Source organism: Heptranchias perlo, chromosome 6, assembly GCF_035084215.1.
Source record: "Heptranchias perlo isolate sHepPer1 chromosome 6, sHepPer1.hap1, whole genome shotgun sequence".
In the NCBI taxonomy this organism is placed as follows: domain Eukaryota; kingdom Metazoa; phylum Chordata; class Chondrichthyes; order Hexanchiformes; family Hexanchidae; genus Heptranchias; species Heptranchias perlo.
Window position 1 is genome coordinate 102,240,960 of NC_090330.1, and position 15,964 is coordinate 102,256,923.

The following is a 15,964-nucleotide window of genomic DNA, read 5'->3' on the forward strand; positions in this document are numbered from 1 at the left end:
AGGTTCACGAGTTCTCATTTCAGAGAAGACAGTGGCATTTTTAAATCCTGGTTAAGGCAAGTTACAAATTACCGTGACTTTCTCATATGCATTCATAGATATGTTATGAACAAATGACTTTCACTGACAGTATAGAATAAAATATTATCTGGGTTAGGAAGTAGAGGAAAAACTGCAACTGTTGGAAATAAAAACAATCTGAAACATTCATTTGTCTATCACATTCAAGATATTGACTAACCCATTGTGTATTCTCAGCATTTTTCTGTTTTAATAAGTTGGGTTGGAAAGAGATACAAGGCTGAAATACATTTCAGGAGTTCAGATAATGTCATAAATCACAAAGTTCAATTGCATATATATTAGCAAGGCAAATGTACAGGTTGCGGTGTGTTACGAAGCAGAAATGCACCAGGGATTAAGATGATACAAACGGCGGTCACAAGATTCCACAAGCCCGTTTACGGTGGTTTTGCGGCCGTGATTCGGGACTTACGTTGACCAATCCTCTGCAGCGCTGACCCTCCTGTAATTTGCAGGGTCAACTCATATAATATCCATTGGCGGTTGAATAATGCAAATCCCATGCACAACTGGAGCAGTGCACTGGGGAGGCTTGGAAATTAGAAGTACCGCCTTTATAAAGCCAAGAATGGCTGAATGTTGCAGCCGTGTGATGAGGGAGCAGCACGTAAGTAAGATTATATATTAAATAGAATTTTCCAGCACGAAAACAGGCCATTTGGCCCAACAGGTCTATGCCAGTGTTTATCCTGCACATGAATCTCCTCCCACCTTACTTCATCTCACCCTACCAACATATCCTTCTATTCCTTTCCCTCTCATGTACTTATCTAGCTCCTCCTTAAATGCACCTATGCTGTTCGCCTCAACTACTCCATGTGGTAAAAAGTTCCACATTCTAACCACTCTCTGGGTAAATAAGTTTCTCCTGAATTCCTTATTGGATTTATTAATAACTAACTTACATTTATGGTCCCCTGGTTTTGGACTCCCCCACAAGTGGAAACATCATCTCCACTTCTACCCTATCAAACCCCTTTGTAATTTTAAAAGCCTCTATCAGGTCAGCTCCCAGCCTTCTCTTCTCTTTTCTTTTTTTCTCTCTTCTAGAGAAAAGAGCTGCATTTCTTTTTCAACAACAGATTGTTGAGAAATAATCCCCATCCCCACATTAACGTTTAACTCCCACCCTTTTTGAGTCAGGCGCTTCGAACATTGACGTTCTTTGTCCATAGGAACTTGTGCCTGATGCAAAGTGCATGGAGATTTGGTGGGACAGAAACTGGGCAGATCTGATCGGAAATTGCAAGCTCATATCCAGTACTCCAGCCAGTTTGGGAAACAACATAATTTCACAGTGATAACCGGTTATTGGTAAAGTGCTTATTGAGTAGATCCATATTACTTATCTAGAAGTTGAAGGTGATACACAGTCCTGATAAATGAAAACTGGTGTATCCATATGAAGTGTACCTGAAGTCAGTAACCGACGATCTGTTGCCTGGAATATATGGCTGTCATCATTTGAACATTTCTAAGCTAAGTAAAAGCAAGGAATCTTACAACACCAGGTTATAGTCCAACAAATTTATTTTAAAATCACAAGCTTTCGGAGATTATCCCCTTCATCACCTGACGAAGGGGATAATCTCCGAAAGCTTGTGATTTTAAAATAAATTTGTTGGACTATAACCTGGTGTTGTAAGATTCCTTACATTTGTCCACCCCAGTCCATCACCGGCATCTCCACATCATAAGTAAAAGTAGAGGACTTATGTTGTGGCTTGTACCCCAATTACAAAGGCTTTTATAAACCATTGTCCCTTCAGATTTACATCTATTCTAACTCATGTTTCAGTTGAAATGATCTTAGGGCTGGGCAGCTTTGCCCTGAATTAAGATTGTCTTCACTCTGGGATAATTATGTAATTAGTAGCCTAAGTTGTAACATGCACATATATTCCTCACTCCATTTATAACTGACGACATGATGCCTTTACATTGATGTTGTGATGCCATTTATTCATGATTTCTGCTCTTTGTATTGTAGAAGAAGGTAGCATGGTTTATGTAATGCACAAGCTGATTATTTGGAAAGTTCTGATTTTAGTGTTGCTTTCCATTAATCTTATTTGGAAAAATAACAAAAGCAAGAATAGAATGCGGCGGATCTGATTGAACGCACAGATAAGACCCGAGATCTTTAAATTGTGATTTGAGGTAAAGAAGAAAGTTAGTTGTTTTGGATGAGCAGCATGGTAATTCACACACTTTAACGTATATTTGCTCTCTCTTGACTGCCAGATGCATTAAAACACTGAAAAAAACAGTATGTGGCTATTAAAAGAAATGTGAAATGGCTGTAGAGGAAATACTTATGTTAATGAATACAATACAAAAGTACTGAGTAATCTCCTGGACGAGTTTTGATCACCTAAGGAGGTTGGAGAGGAATTTCCCAGATTTTTTTGCAAATTGGCTTGGGTTTTTTAAATCTGTTTTTGTTACCGCTACTAGGAGATCACATGGTTTTGGGTGGGGTAGGGAGTATACTTATTGTGATGCACAATATCACAAATTGTGTGGGACAGGCTGGATGGATCAGAGGGTCTTTTCCTGTCTGTCATTGTTCGTATATTCATAATTTACCTACAACGGAGCCCCAGCACTCCAATTAACTGTTCAGCTTAGATGATGAATATGGAGAGGAAGATGGGAGATCTGTCAAGCAAATAATGGACCTTGTATAAAAGCAATAAGCACACTGTGGCTTTTACGCCCTCTGTTTTAGTAAGTAAAGAATGTCATGTACACAGTGCTATTAAGAGTCCTCCTGGTCTCCTTTGATTGGGTACACCTCCAGTAGGGTGCCCACCATGTAGATGCATCTGGATGATCATCTACTGTTGGGGTCACTAACATTTTTGAGACGGGCTCCTTTGCCTCTGTTAGGGAGCCGCACTGAAATGGGGACTGATGCTAGTTACCTCTGAGCTACCGGTAAAATGGAGACAAATTGTTAAACTTTCTGCAAGGCAGTACTCTTGTGAGTGATTGCAAAGACCATGGTGTTCAGAATCACTCCTTTGCCCCTCCACTGACCTCTGAACATTGGACGTCTGGGCATAACAGTGTCCTTTGTGTCCAACGTTCAAATGTCACAGGTTACAAGAAATACCTTGGAGGACATATTTCCCAAATGTGCATACATGTGAGATACGGCTGTCCATATATGTGTTGGTATAAATTCTGCTGCTGGGCCTGGTCACTGTGAAATTGGAGGAAGACACACAATGCTGGGTTAATGGTATAGTGCATCTCTGAGCAATTTTCCACTCTCCGCTTACTCCAGATTGGACAAAAAAATTAGTCGGTGGGGACTGGAAATCTAGGCACTTATTTGAGAGAAGGACATTTTGATCTCCTAGCTGTTGTGTGCACCCTTTGAATGGACATGCCCTACATTGCAAGTGGTACAAAACCCCATAATAAGAAAAAACAGGCATTTAATAGCTCTATTATATTTTACTAAATAGTTTCAGTAATTCAGTTATATGTTACTACAGATTTTTAGATGGTTGAAAAGGAGGAGGAGCCATCCAATGTATATCTTTGGGGGACTCTGGGATGACAATATGGGGAAGGGAAGAAAAACTATTTCTGGAGATGCATTGGCTAGGTAGTAATGAAACCATGCAAGGGCAGTCATGTTGACCTGGATTATGGAGGAGAGGTGTTAAATGGGAATGGTGCGGTCAAATATTGCAGAAAGGTTGCAGAGGACAAGAATGGATAATGCACTACAATCACAGAAAATTTAATTTGCGAGTTTAACTAAGGCTATTTTGGTGCTGCGAGCAGGGCAGGTGCCAGATTGGAGGAGTTTGAATGGAGATGGGTGCAGAACTGGGAGGTGATAAAATGTCCAAGGATCTTGGAGAGGAAACGAAGGGTGGTGATTGGAAAGGACAGGTGGGATGTGGGTGTTTTTTTTTTTGAGCAGGGATGATGGCAGTTTTCAAGGGGAGAGGGATGTTGGCTGAAGAAAGGGAACTATTGACAATGTCAGCTAGCATGGGGACCATGAAAGGAATTTGAGTTGTTAGGAGTTGAGTGGGGAGGGAATAGAGGGAGCAGGAGATGATCTCATGGACAATGAGCTTGAAAAGGGCAGGAGAGAGATAAGGGAAAAGCTGCAAAAAGACAAGGATTCAAAGCTAGAATGGGTAGGAGACTGGAGGGGATGTTGGGGGTAGTAGGGGCGGTGGGGGGGGGGGGGGAAAGAGAACTGGAGTGAGAGGAAGGTGAGGAAACAGCAGAGGTATCTACATAAGTGGTCTCAATTTAGAGACAAAGAAATCCATGGTTTGAGGTGAGGGTGTAGGGGTGGAAAAGGAAATTCATTGCGGAACTCACTCAGTAACGCATTATCTTTGCTGCAATCTCTTCTGACTCTTTGCACTTCATTTTTCCATATACTTTTATTATCCCTGTGCTTTTGCACTTCATCTGTCTTTGCTCCCTTGTGTTTCTTCATATTTCATTCCAAAGAGACCCCCAGGCAAAACAGTGCATCTCTGCTTTCTCATAGAAATTATGGGAATGAAACAAAAAGAGATCAAATTATAACTCACATATAGACAATTGTACAGAAAAAAGTTCAAAATAATGTAACCTTAACATTAACTCCTATATATATTTTTAGATGATTTTGTTCCAAGGATGACGATGACAAATTACAAGTCCTGAATATCCTGCTTACTCGAATCCTCTTCCCAAATTAAGTAACAAGTAGGTCTCAATTGCTTCACACTCCCTTCTAGTAAAACAGATGCTATGTTATGTATTCAGAATGAAAAAAGGCAATCCGTTCCCTATGACTTATCTCCATGTTGCCACCCTTTCTTCCCACCACCTACTTCTTGGGCAAGGTAAAAAACAGAGATCCCATAGTCATTTCAGGAAATCTCTTGTCAAAAATTCCTGTCTGACCCCTCAAAGGTGATCAAGAGGCCCCAGCCAATTGGTTATTACCCAGAATCTTATCTACCATCCTCTGTGATCATGTCATTTTCCAAAATTGCATTTAGCACTTTCTTGGAGGAATGCGAGTCAGTTCTCCTTACCACTATTGCTGTTCCACAGGTTGATCATCCTTTGAGAAAAATACAACTTATGTAAATCCAACCTCCCTCCCTGCTTTCTCAATTTAAATGGATGGCCCCTAGTTCTACCTAATCCCATCACCCTCAAACAATCTATCCTCTTCTATGTCATTGATGCCCCTAAGACCTGAATCAGATCCCTCTGTTTATTTCTCTTGAGCAGATCCAAACCCAAGGCACATATATATCTCCATAGCTGAATGCTCTTAGGAACATGGGAACAGGAGAAGGCCATTCAGCCCCTCGTGCCTGCTCCGCCATTCGATAAGATCATGGCTGATCTGTGATCTAACTCCATATACCCGCCTTTGGCCCATATCCCTTAATACCTTTGGTTGCCAAAAAGCTATCTATCTCAGATTTAAATTTAGCAATTGAGCTAGTATCAATTGCTGTTTGCGGAAGAGAGTTCCAAACTTCTACCACCCTTTGTGTGTAGAAATGTTTTCTAATCTCGCTCCTGAAAGGTCTGGCTCTAATTTTTAGACTGTGCCCCCTACTCCTGGAATCCCCAACCAGCAGAAATAGTTTCTCTCTATCCACCCAATCCGTTCCCCTTAATATCTTATAAACTTCGATCAGATCACCCCTTAACCTTCGAAACTCTAAAGAATACAACCCCAATTTTTGTAGTCTCTCCTCATAACTTAACCCTTGAAATCCGGGTATCTTAGGCTGGAGATTATCTTCTCTATATGTTTGCTCGAGCCAAAATGTCCCCCTCGAGGTGGGGGGACCCAAAAGGTACACCACATTCCAAATGTGGTCTCCACAAAGCCTTATATAACCCTAGTATCATGGTTCTAGTTTTATACTGAACAGGCCATGCAAAATAGCCCAGGACCACGTTCACTTTGGCTGCAACCACCTGATACTGAGCTTCAACTTTTAAGGGATCGGTTAATGACTGCTCCCAAGCCTCTGTCCCTTCCTGTCACCCTTAACCCACACCCACTTAAGTTATACTCCATATCTGAATTCTTTGACCATAAATGCATGCTTATCTACATTGAAGGATATTTCCCCAATCTATCTAAATCCAGTTGTAATTTATTCCCACAGCAAATCCGATCAAGTCGGCCCAGTGTGACTTTGGTAAGTGCAAAGCTTGTTGAGTTCGCACTGTTATATACATGTGATGCCATATTCAGGTATTCTCTGCAGGATTTTTTCTGATCCTATTCCTTGAAATAGTAAGGAGCATGCAAGCAAAATGCACGGTAGCATTTGCTTATGGATGATATGATGTTCTTGATTACTCTTCTCGACAATATTTTTGAATTGATTCACAGTTAGAGAGGGTGGCAGAGGAGATTTACTAGAATGGTACCAGGGATGCGGGACTTCAGTTACGTGGAGAGACGAGAGAAGCTGGGATTGTTCTCCTTAGAGCAGAGAGGGTTGAGGGGAGATTTAATAGAGGTGTTCAAAATCATGAAGGATTTTGATAGAGTAAATAAGGAGAAACTGTTTTCAGTGGCAGAAGGGTCGGTAACCAGAGCACACGGATTTAAGGTAATTGGCAAAAGAACCAGAGGCCAGATGAGGAGAATTTTTTTTGCGCAGCGAGTAGTTATGATCTGGAATGCGCTGCCTGAAAGGGTGGTGGAAGCAGATTCAATAATAACTTTCAAAAGGGAACTGGATAAATACTTTAAGGTGAAAAATTTGCAGGTCTATGGGAAAGGGCAGGGGTATGGGACTAATTGGATAGCTCTTTCAAAGAGCTGGCACAGGCACGATGGGCCGAACGGCCTCCTTCTATGCTGTATCATTCCTTTGATTCTATGAATTTCTTTTCTTTGGCCTTGGTAGATTTTTGCTGAGAACCAGTGTTCGTTAACTTTCTTTTCAATCTTGATGCTCATCAGATATGTCTGCTTGCATTGAGCAACATTGTCTACAATCAATGAAATATACTCTCAATCACCAACTATTATTAATTGAGAATCACCCTATTCACAAAAAGTTGAAGTTTTGACTGAGAAGATTTATTTTAGAGGTATTACAGTCTGAATTCATAGGAAGACATTGGGTTAGTGTTTTCTAAGGATAGGATCAAATGGGCTGAAGGGCCTTCTTCCTAAAAAAAAAACCTATTTTGTAATTTTGTGAATAGCTTTAGGTACATTTTATGAGGCCAGTAAATCTGAGATCTTGGCGTACCTCAACAGCTGAGTTTATGGTTTACGTAAAGCATAAGATTGGATCTCAAATTTGTGAAATTAATTAATTTGTGCTTCTAATTGATTTGTGTTTCAAATAATCTCATCCTAGGGTTTCACCTTTTTTTGGTGCGATTTTACACTGCTCCATTAATTGGTTTTGTGAATCACTTAATGCTAACAAAATTATTTGCTGGGATTATTAAGTCATGGTATATGGAAGTGGAAACCATTGCATTTGGCTGCCTTTCTGATGCAATGCTGTGAAACCATACTGATTGTAGGGATGTAGCCTTACCACAACTGTTATTATAGTATTTGGTATTTCTCCAAACAGTTACATTGACCATATTTGCGTAGGTCAGGAGCCATACAATGCCACTTCCATGATCTAATGTCAGCTATTATCTTTACAACTCCCCTACTGAAATGCAAACATTTTATCAGCAATTGATGACCATAGGGAAAATAAATATTTTATTTGATTGGTGGAACTGGTTTTCAATGTTTTGTGACCTACTTTTAATTCCCACATACTTGCCTCATAATTATATGCACTAGGTTGACATTTGCGAGTGTAATAGTGAAGATTGTGAGTACCATCCATTGAATAATGTCTGTCTGTTATCACTTCATGGGAAAACTATTGTAATAAAGCATGTGTTGCCTATTGGGAAATAAGCTATAACAAATTACTCAGCTGTAACATGTGGTAAGTATAATAATAATAATACATATTTTCTTTTAAACAGTGGTAGGCACCAATACCTGTCAAGCATACTTACTGCTATTACGTGCTTCATTATGCACAAAGGCACAGGATGGGGGAAATTAGGGACAACGCAGCAGTAAGTATTTGAGTTACAATAAAGCTACAGATAGTGTTTTATCCAGGTTGAGCAAGTTGAACAGAAGGCATACATCAAGCTAGGGCAGCAGTACAAGGAATGTGACAAGGAGCATGAATGATGAACAGTTTCACTTTTACCCCAGTTGATGGCAGAAGCATTGACAGAGCTATCAGCAGGAATGCTATTAGGGCCACACTGACCTCAAGCCTATGTTTTGCAAACCGCAAAAGCAACAATAATACTCCAACAACCCAATGAGTTTCAGTGAACAATGTTACTACTTAGCCATTTCTGTTAGACATGTACAGTGCACCTCTTGTGGGTATGAAAGAGGAGACTACGAGACCATTTACATTATGCAATATATTTTTTTGAAGTGAAGTGGATTTTCATGTATGCTATTATTTTTCTCAGTGCAATATTAAATATTCAGTGCAATCCTTTGTTGCTACTAAACTAGTACCTTGTAATCTGAATGACGTCTTTGATGTTTAATTAAAAACTGGACCTTTTTCTTTTTTATCTTTCCTTACTTTAATTCTTCAGTTGCCATGATTAATAATTTATAATGCGTTTGTAACACATTCAATGTCTGTTTCTACATTACCAAACAATCTATACATATACATTTTCTACTAATTGAAGCGTATAAATCTTTGCCATGTACAAGTACAGGGGTGGTTTGTTGGAGAGTATTATGGGGCTGCTTCATATATACTGATAACAAATAACCCCATAACCAGTAAAAGAAAACTTTCATTAAGCTTCTACCTGTCATATGCCCTTTAGAATCCTTCAGTACTTTGAATACAAAATTTTGTGGTACTGCTTACTACCTGTGTTGATGCTCAGACCGAAAGCCTGAGTTTGGATCAAAGCATTCAAATAAGCCACCTGCAGAACAAATTCAAGAGGGGAAAAGATAAGACTATCTTAAACCCTAAATTAATTAGATTGTTGTTACTGTCTCCTGGGTTCAATTTTAAACTAAGTTGGAGTGACTGTCATTGGGAAATACCTAATATTACCGGGATGTATTAATTGCTTTCTTTTAAAGGGGCAACATCGCTAAAAGCTTATGGAAGGGTCGCCCTCTCAAACTAGTTTTAAACAAACCAAACTTATAAAAGTAATTGAATAACAAAATTAAATGAAAGCAGTTAAAAACAAGGCAAATAAATGTGCAGTGTCCACCTGCTGAAGCATGGTCACTTACTGGACAAAAATAGCAGCCATTTTACCCACAGCAAAATACCACAAAATGCAAAAAGATGAATGATCAGCTAATCTACTTTTTGCGCTGTTTGAGTGAGGAATGTTGGTAGGTCACTGGGAGAATGCTCTGCTCGTCTTCAAAATAGTACCATGGCATCTTTAATATTCACCTGAGCAGGCAGGCTGGGCTTTGGTTTAACAACTCATCTGGAGGTTGTCATCACCGACATTGCAGCACTCCATCAATACGACACTGCACTGTATAGATTATGTGCTCAAGACCTGGAGCAGGACTTCAATGTACAACCTTCTGAGACAGAGGTGAGAATGCTATCAGTAGAGTCAAGCAAACATTTAATTGCAATATATGCAGAATATGTTATTGCCCAGTAACATGCAGTGAAATAAACTCAATAATTTAAGCCATGTGTCACAATATCAGTGGTTCATGTCATAATATTGCCACCAAAAAAAAAATTATAGGACAATAAACTTCAACTGTGTGTGTACATTGAGGGGGTAATTTTGGGACAGTTTTACAATGTTAAAGGCACTATGTTGTAGTTTGCATTCCTGGTGAGAAGCCTTGACCATTGGGAATGCATTTGGAAAGCCGTTACGCCATTGCCCACAGTTTTCTGAATGTAAATATTAGTCTGAAAATCATGGGCAGCACTCGCCCGAATTCCTGATGTCTGGGGCCCAATGTTAGCAGGGCTGCGGGTTCTCGGCGGGGGGGCTATCGGGCGCGTGGGTAATGCGCCCGGTGAAATTAGTCAGCTTGTTTCATCCAATCCACTAATTGGATCCACTTACCTGCTCCTCCGGGTTCCCCACTGCTGATCTGCGCGTCGGGCGGGCTGCGCATGCGCAGTACAATCTGTCAGCTGGAGGAGCTCTATTTAAAGGGGCAGTCCTCCACTGACTGATGCTGCAACAAACAGAAAAAATCACAGCATGGAGCAGCCCAGGGGGAAGGCTGCTCCCAGTTTAATGATGCCTCACTCCAGGTATCAATACATGGGGTGAGGAGGAGGGGGAGGGCAGAGATCTTCTCCCCGGCGGGCGGGAGGAAGCGGCCTGCCTCTGCCACCAGGAAGGCCTGGCTCGAGGTGGCAGAGGAGGTCACCAGCGCAACCAACATATCGCCCACCTGCATACAGTGCAGGATGCGCTCCAATGACCTCAGTAGGTCAGCCAAAGTGAGTACACGTAGTCTTTCCCCTACACTCCGTCTGCCACATCACTGCCGCCACCCCACATCTCCTTCAGCACTGCCAACACAACTCTGTCACATCACCCCTCATACCCACTCAAACCTCATCCTCATCTTACCTGCACTTACTCACCTCGCCAGTACTCATCCCGCCACTACCACTCAACCCAATCCTCATACAATCTCATGGCTCTATCTCATACTCACCCTCTCATGCATCTCTTTCACAGTCAGCCTCACTCAACCTGCCACTACCTGTGCTGCAGCCACAGGGCATGCATCACATGTGTGCAGTGGGCAGCATAAGGCAAACGTGTCGTGAGCATGAAGGGGATGCACAAGGGTGTTTGAGGGTTTGTCATGGGTGTTACTTATATTGAATTTCTGACCAACTCACATTACATATTATATTGGCACCACTACTGTCACGTCTTCGCGAATCCTGTCTGGTTTGTGCAATAATGCCCTCTCCTGAGGATCACTATGAGGACCCATGACTGATGACACCCATTGTGTCACTGCAGAGTGGGTGTAGGTGTATTTTCAGGGATCTTTTGTGCAGACTACTGAGAGACATCGACGATGTCCCCGGTTGCACCCTGGAAGGATGTGGAGGAGAAGTTGTTGAGGGCAGTGGTGACTTTGACAGCGACAGGTAAGAAGATGGTGCTCGGGCCAGCCAGGAGCAGCTCGGCATGAAAGAGGCTGCAGATGTCCACGACTACATGTCGGGTGACTCTGAGCCTCCGTGTGCACTGCTGCTCAGAGAGTTCCAGGAGGCTGAGCCTTGGTCTGTGGACCATGTGGCGAGGGTAGTGCCCTCTGCGACGCATCTCTTTCTGCGGTAGCCCTCCCTCCTGCTGTACAGGTAGATGTGTCACAGCACTCTGTTGTGGAGCTCCATGTGTCAGAGGTGGATGGCGAGGCTGGTGAGGCTGGTGATGCTGTTCGCCCTCCGAGGAGGTCATGACTGCAGCTACGGCGGCCCCCATCTGGAAGATGTACATCTGAGGGGGTCCGTAAGGTAGGTACATGTCTCCGGACCCCGGGGTAAATGTGCAGGTTGGTGACTTTGACTGTCAGGAGGAGGGTGGTGGAGGCCAAACTTTGTCCCAAGTGACAGAGTGGCCTCCTGCAATGAGTGAGGGTCTCCCCCCCCCGCAACCTGTCAAATGGATCTTTGCAGCTGCCACAGGCTGACAGCTGCAACACGTCCATTTGACCTGGGAGTGTTTCCCCCAGTGTGGGAAACAGTCCCAGTTTGCTCTAAAATCCCACTTCTCCTCACATAATCCCTTAATCAGGTCAGTTAATGACCTGAAATACCTAAATAAATACTTTCAAGTGGAACCCCGCTGGCTTTAATTGCCTGCGGGATTTCCACCAGCGGGGGCTGCGCGCGCACGCCGGCACGTCAGCGGGGAACCCGGAAGTGCGCGGGTTCGGGGCGGGCTCCGGTCCAGCTCCGGGATTCTCCGATTTTCGGAGCCCCCCCGCCAGGAACGCACCCGATAGCGGCTGCTAAAATGACGCCCCTGGTGTCAGTGGGTGAGACTCTCTACCTGCAGCGCAGACTTGTAAAATTACTCCTTATAATCGGGAACAGATTGACCTGTGTTTTCAGGTTGTAGCTCATGTTTAGATGTTGCTGATAAACCATATGAGCTTTGCTTTGGAGGTTTATGTCATCATCTGAACCCATCAACATGTTACCGTCTCGTAACACGACAATTTTATTGTATACTTATAGACTATGGTATTGTCTGCCTCTTATACACCCTGATTTTCATCGCTCCACCTTTGGCAGCTGTACCTTCAGCTGCCTGGGCCCTAAGGTCTGAAATCCCCTCTCTAAACCTCTTTGCCTCTCTACCTCTCTCTCATCCTTTAAGATGCTCCTTAAAACCTCTCTCTTTGACCAAGCTTTTGGTCATCTGTCTTTATATCTCCTTAAGTGGCTTGGTGTCAAATTTTGTTTGATAACGCTCCTGTGAAACGCCTTGGGACGTTTTACTATGTTAAAGGCGCTATATAGATGCAAGTTGTTTTATATGTTGTCACCCTGCACACAAACAACAATTTCCCTCCTTCAAATCAACTTGAGGGGTTTATATTTTGAGAGAAATAATAACATTTCTTACAAAAAGCATGAGTAATTTAAGCCCACCCCAGCTAACAGCGTTATTGCAGTCTAAATGCAATATTTATGATTGACTATGGTGTGTTATTTTAGGAGGATCTCTGAACTTGGTCCACAGTGAATTTTAGAGCTGTAGTCCTTGGAAGAGAAAAATTAGATGTCTGGAAAAAAACACTGTGCAGAAAGGGATTTAAAATGAATTTCATCCAACTTTGCATATAATTGACTTTCCTGCCAAGGTATCACATGCACAGTAATTCTATAGATGTTGTATTTAATAACCATAACCCATTTATTTTACATTGTGTTTTATAAAATACTCTATCAACTACATATGTCACTTGTATTTGAAATTAAAAGTGATGGGGTGCTTACATTCAAAGAGAAACGGGAAGATGAGATTTAAGTCATTGAAAGTAATCAAGGACAGTCAGCATGGATTTGTTAAAGGAAGGACCAACTTGATTGAATTTTTTGAGGCGGTAACAAGGAGGGTCGATGAGGGTAGTGCATTTGATGTAGTCTACATGGATTTTAGCAAGGCTTTTGACAAGGTCCCGCATGGCAGACTGGTCAAAAAAGTACAAGCCCATGGGATCCAAGGGAGAGTGGCAGATTGGATCCAAAATTCGCTCAGTGGCAGGAAGCAAAGGGTAATGGTCGACGGGTGTTAAGTGACTGGAAGGCTGTTTCCAGTGGGGTTCCGCAGGGCTCAGTACTAGGTCCCGTGCTTTTTGTGATATAAATGATTTGGACTTAAATGTCGGGGGCATGATTAAGAAGTTTGCAGATGATAGAAACATCTATAGTGAGGAGGAAAGCTATAGACTGCAGGAAGTTTTCAATGAACTGGTTAGGTGGGCAGAAAAGTGGCAAATGGAATTCAATCTAGAGAAGTGTGAGGTAATGCATTTGGGGAGGGCAAACAAGGCAAGGGAGTACACAATAAATGGGAGGATACTGAAAGCTGTAGAGGAAGTGAGGGACCTTGGAGTGCATGTCCACAGATCCTTGAAGATAGCAGGACAGGTAGATAAGGTGGTTAAGAAGGCATGTGGAATACTTTCCTTTATTAGCCGAGGCATAGAATATAAGAGCAGGGAGGTTATGTGTATAAAACACTGGTTAGGCCACAGCTTGAGTAGTGTGTACAGTTCTGGTCACTACATAGAATCATAGAATAGAATCATGGAAAATTTACCGCACAGAAGGAGGCCATTCGGCCCATTGTGTCTGTGCTGGCCGAAAATGAGCCACCCAGCCTAATCTCACTTTCCAGCACTTGGTCCATAGCCTTGTCCATAGGTCACTGCACTTCAGGTGCACATCCAGGTACTTTTTAAATGAGTTGAGGGTTTCTACCTCTACCACCCTTTCAGGTAGTGAGTTTCAGACCCCCATCATCCTCTGGGTGTAACTTTTTTTTCCTCAGCTCCCCTCTAATCCTTCTACCAATCACTTTAACTTTCTGCCCTCTGGTTATTGTCCTCTCTGCAAAGGGAAATAGGTCCTTCCTATCCACTCTATCCAGGCCCCTCATAATTTTGTACACCTCAATTAAATCACCCCTCAGCCTCCTCTGTTCCAAAGTGAACAACCCAGCCTATCCAATCTTTCCTCATAGCTAAAATTCTCCAGTCCTGGCAACATCTTCGTAAATCTCCTCTGTACCCTCTCTAGTGCAATTACATCCATCCTGTAATGTGGTGTCCAGAACTGTACACAGTACTCTAGCTGTGGCCTAACCATTGTTTTATACAGTTCCAGCATAACCTCTCTGCTCTTATATTCTATGCCTCGGTTAATAAAGGATGTTGCCGGATCATGGGAGAGCAATGTGTGATTGGAGCAACAGGGACTAAGCCATTAACTAATAGCCAGTAAACACAGAGCCTTGAATGGGGGAGCTGAACCTTGATACCTCAGGTACTTACACTCAGCTATCAATTTTTAAATATAAAAGTATTCTTTCATACAATGTGTGAAAAATGGGTTTCCTGCAAATTTCTAATGCCGAATATTACTTATTAAATTTCAAAACTATACGATAATTTCTTTATACTGTTTGCTGAATAAAGCTAACAATCCTGAATGTTTCATTTGAGAGTGGACAGAGAATTCTGTCACAATCTTTAAAGTGGTTAATGCATGAACAAAATAAATCCATGCACCGCACACAAAATAATTAGTGAAGAAAAACATTATTTGCGGTAGAGTAGTAAGCCTTACTAATCTGTCTCCTCGTATTGCAGTATCAGTTACACTTCAGTAATTAGCTTTCAACAAACATCAAAAGAGCACATTACACAAGCGACACATAAATGCAACTGAAGCGTATGTGTATACGTTTTGCTATTAGGAATGTGGAGACAAGTCACTCTGAGGTAGCTCTGGATCTTCTGCTTTGCCCTTCCTTTGTTGAACTCAAACACTGCAGTATTTTTCCTTTTCTTTCTGACAGTGCAGGCACTCCATTTTTCAGCTTCTTTATGCTACACATCTCTCTGAATTCAGGCCATGCTTGGAGCACTAACATATCATTGTACTTCAGCCAACAGTTCTAAAAATTAACTACATTTTTTTAACCACAATTCTACAAAGGATATATATTTTTTTAAAAATCTCTATTATACCATGCTAATCTACAGTAGATGAAGAAAGGTGGAATCTCCCAGAAAATATAATCACAGAATTTTCAGCACAGAAGTGGCCATTTGGCCCATCGTGCTTATGTTGGTGCTTTTACGGAGCATCCACATCTCCAATTGTGGAAATAGCAACAATTATACATACAGTTTTGTGGGATGGGGGGGAGGAGAGAGGAGATAGAGTGTTAGTAAATACTTGGTCCATTTAGCACTATTTCAACAACAAAAAAATAAATACAATATATTGGGTGATCTATTTCCCATAAGCTCAGCGTACATTGCATATTAATTGAAACGTTTATGACCTGTGAACAGAAAGGTGTAATTTATGCAGCGTCTTTCAACTGGGAGGCCAGAGCAAAAGTTACAAGTGTGTTACTCAAACTCTAGATTTACACCAACTTATATTTCGTGAATGCTCCTGACTCAAAGAAAATGTCTGCATTCTCCATAATTGGGCAATTTAACAAAAGTATGATATTTACATTTCATACACTTGCTGCACTGTTGCATTCTGTGTTATACCTTTGTATCCATGAA

The 15,964-nt window shown here is 41.8% G+C and overlaps 1 long non-coding RNA gene across 1 annotated transcript in view; it reads left to right on the top strand.

Annotated features, from left to right (window-relative positions):
- Positions 1-616: 616 nt before the first annotated feature.
- Positions 617-15,964, top strand: part of LOC137322594 (uncharacterized) — a 29,343-nt gene continuing 13,995 nt past the window's right edge. The window contains exon 1 of the long non-coding RNA XR_010963197.1: positions 617-691. This is a non-coding gene — a long non-coding RNA (uncharacterized lncRNA). The remainder of the gene's footprint in view (positions 692-15,964) is intronic.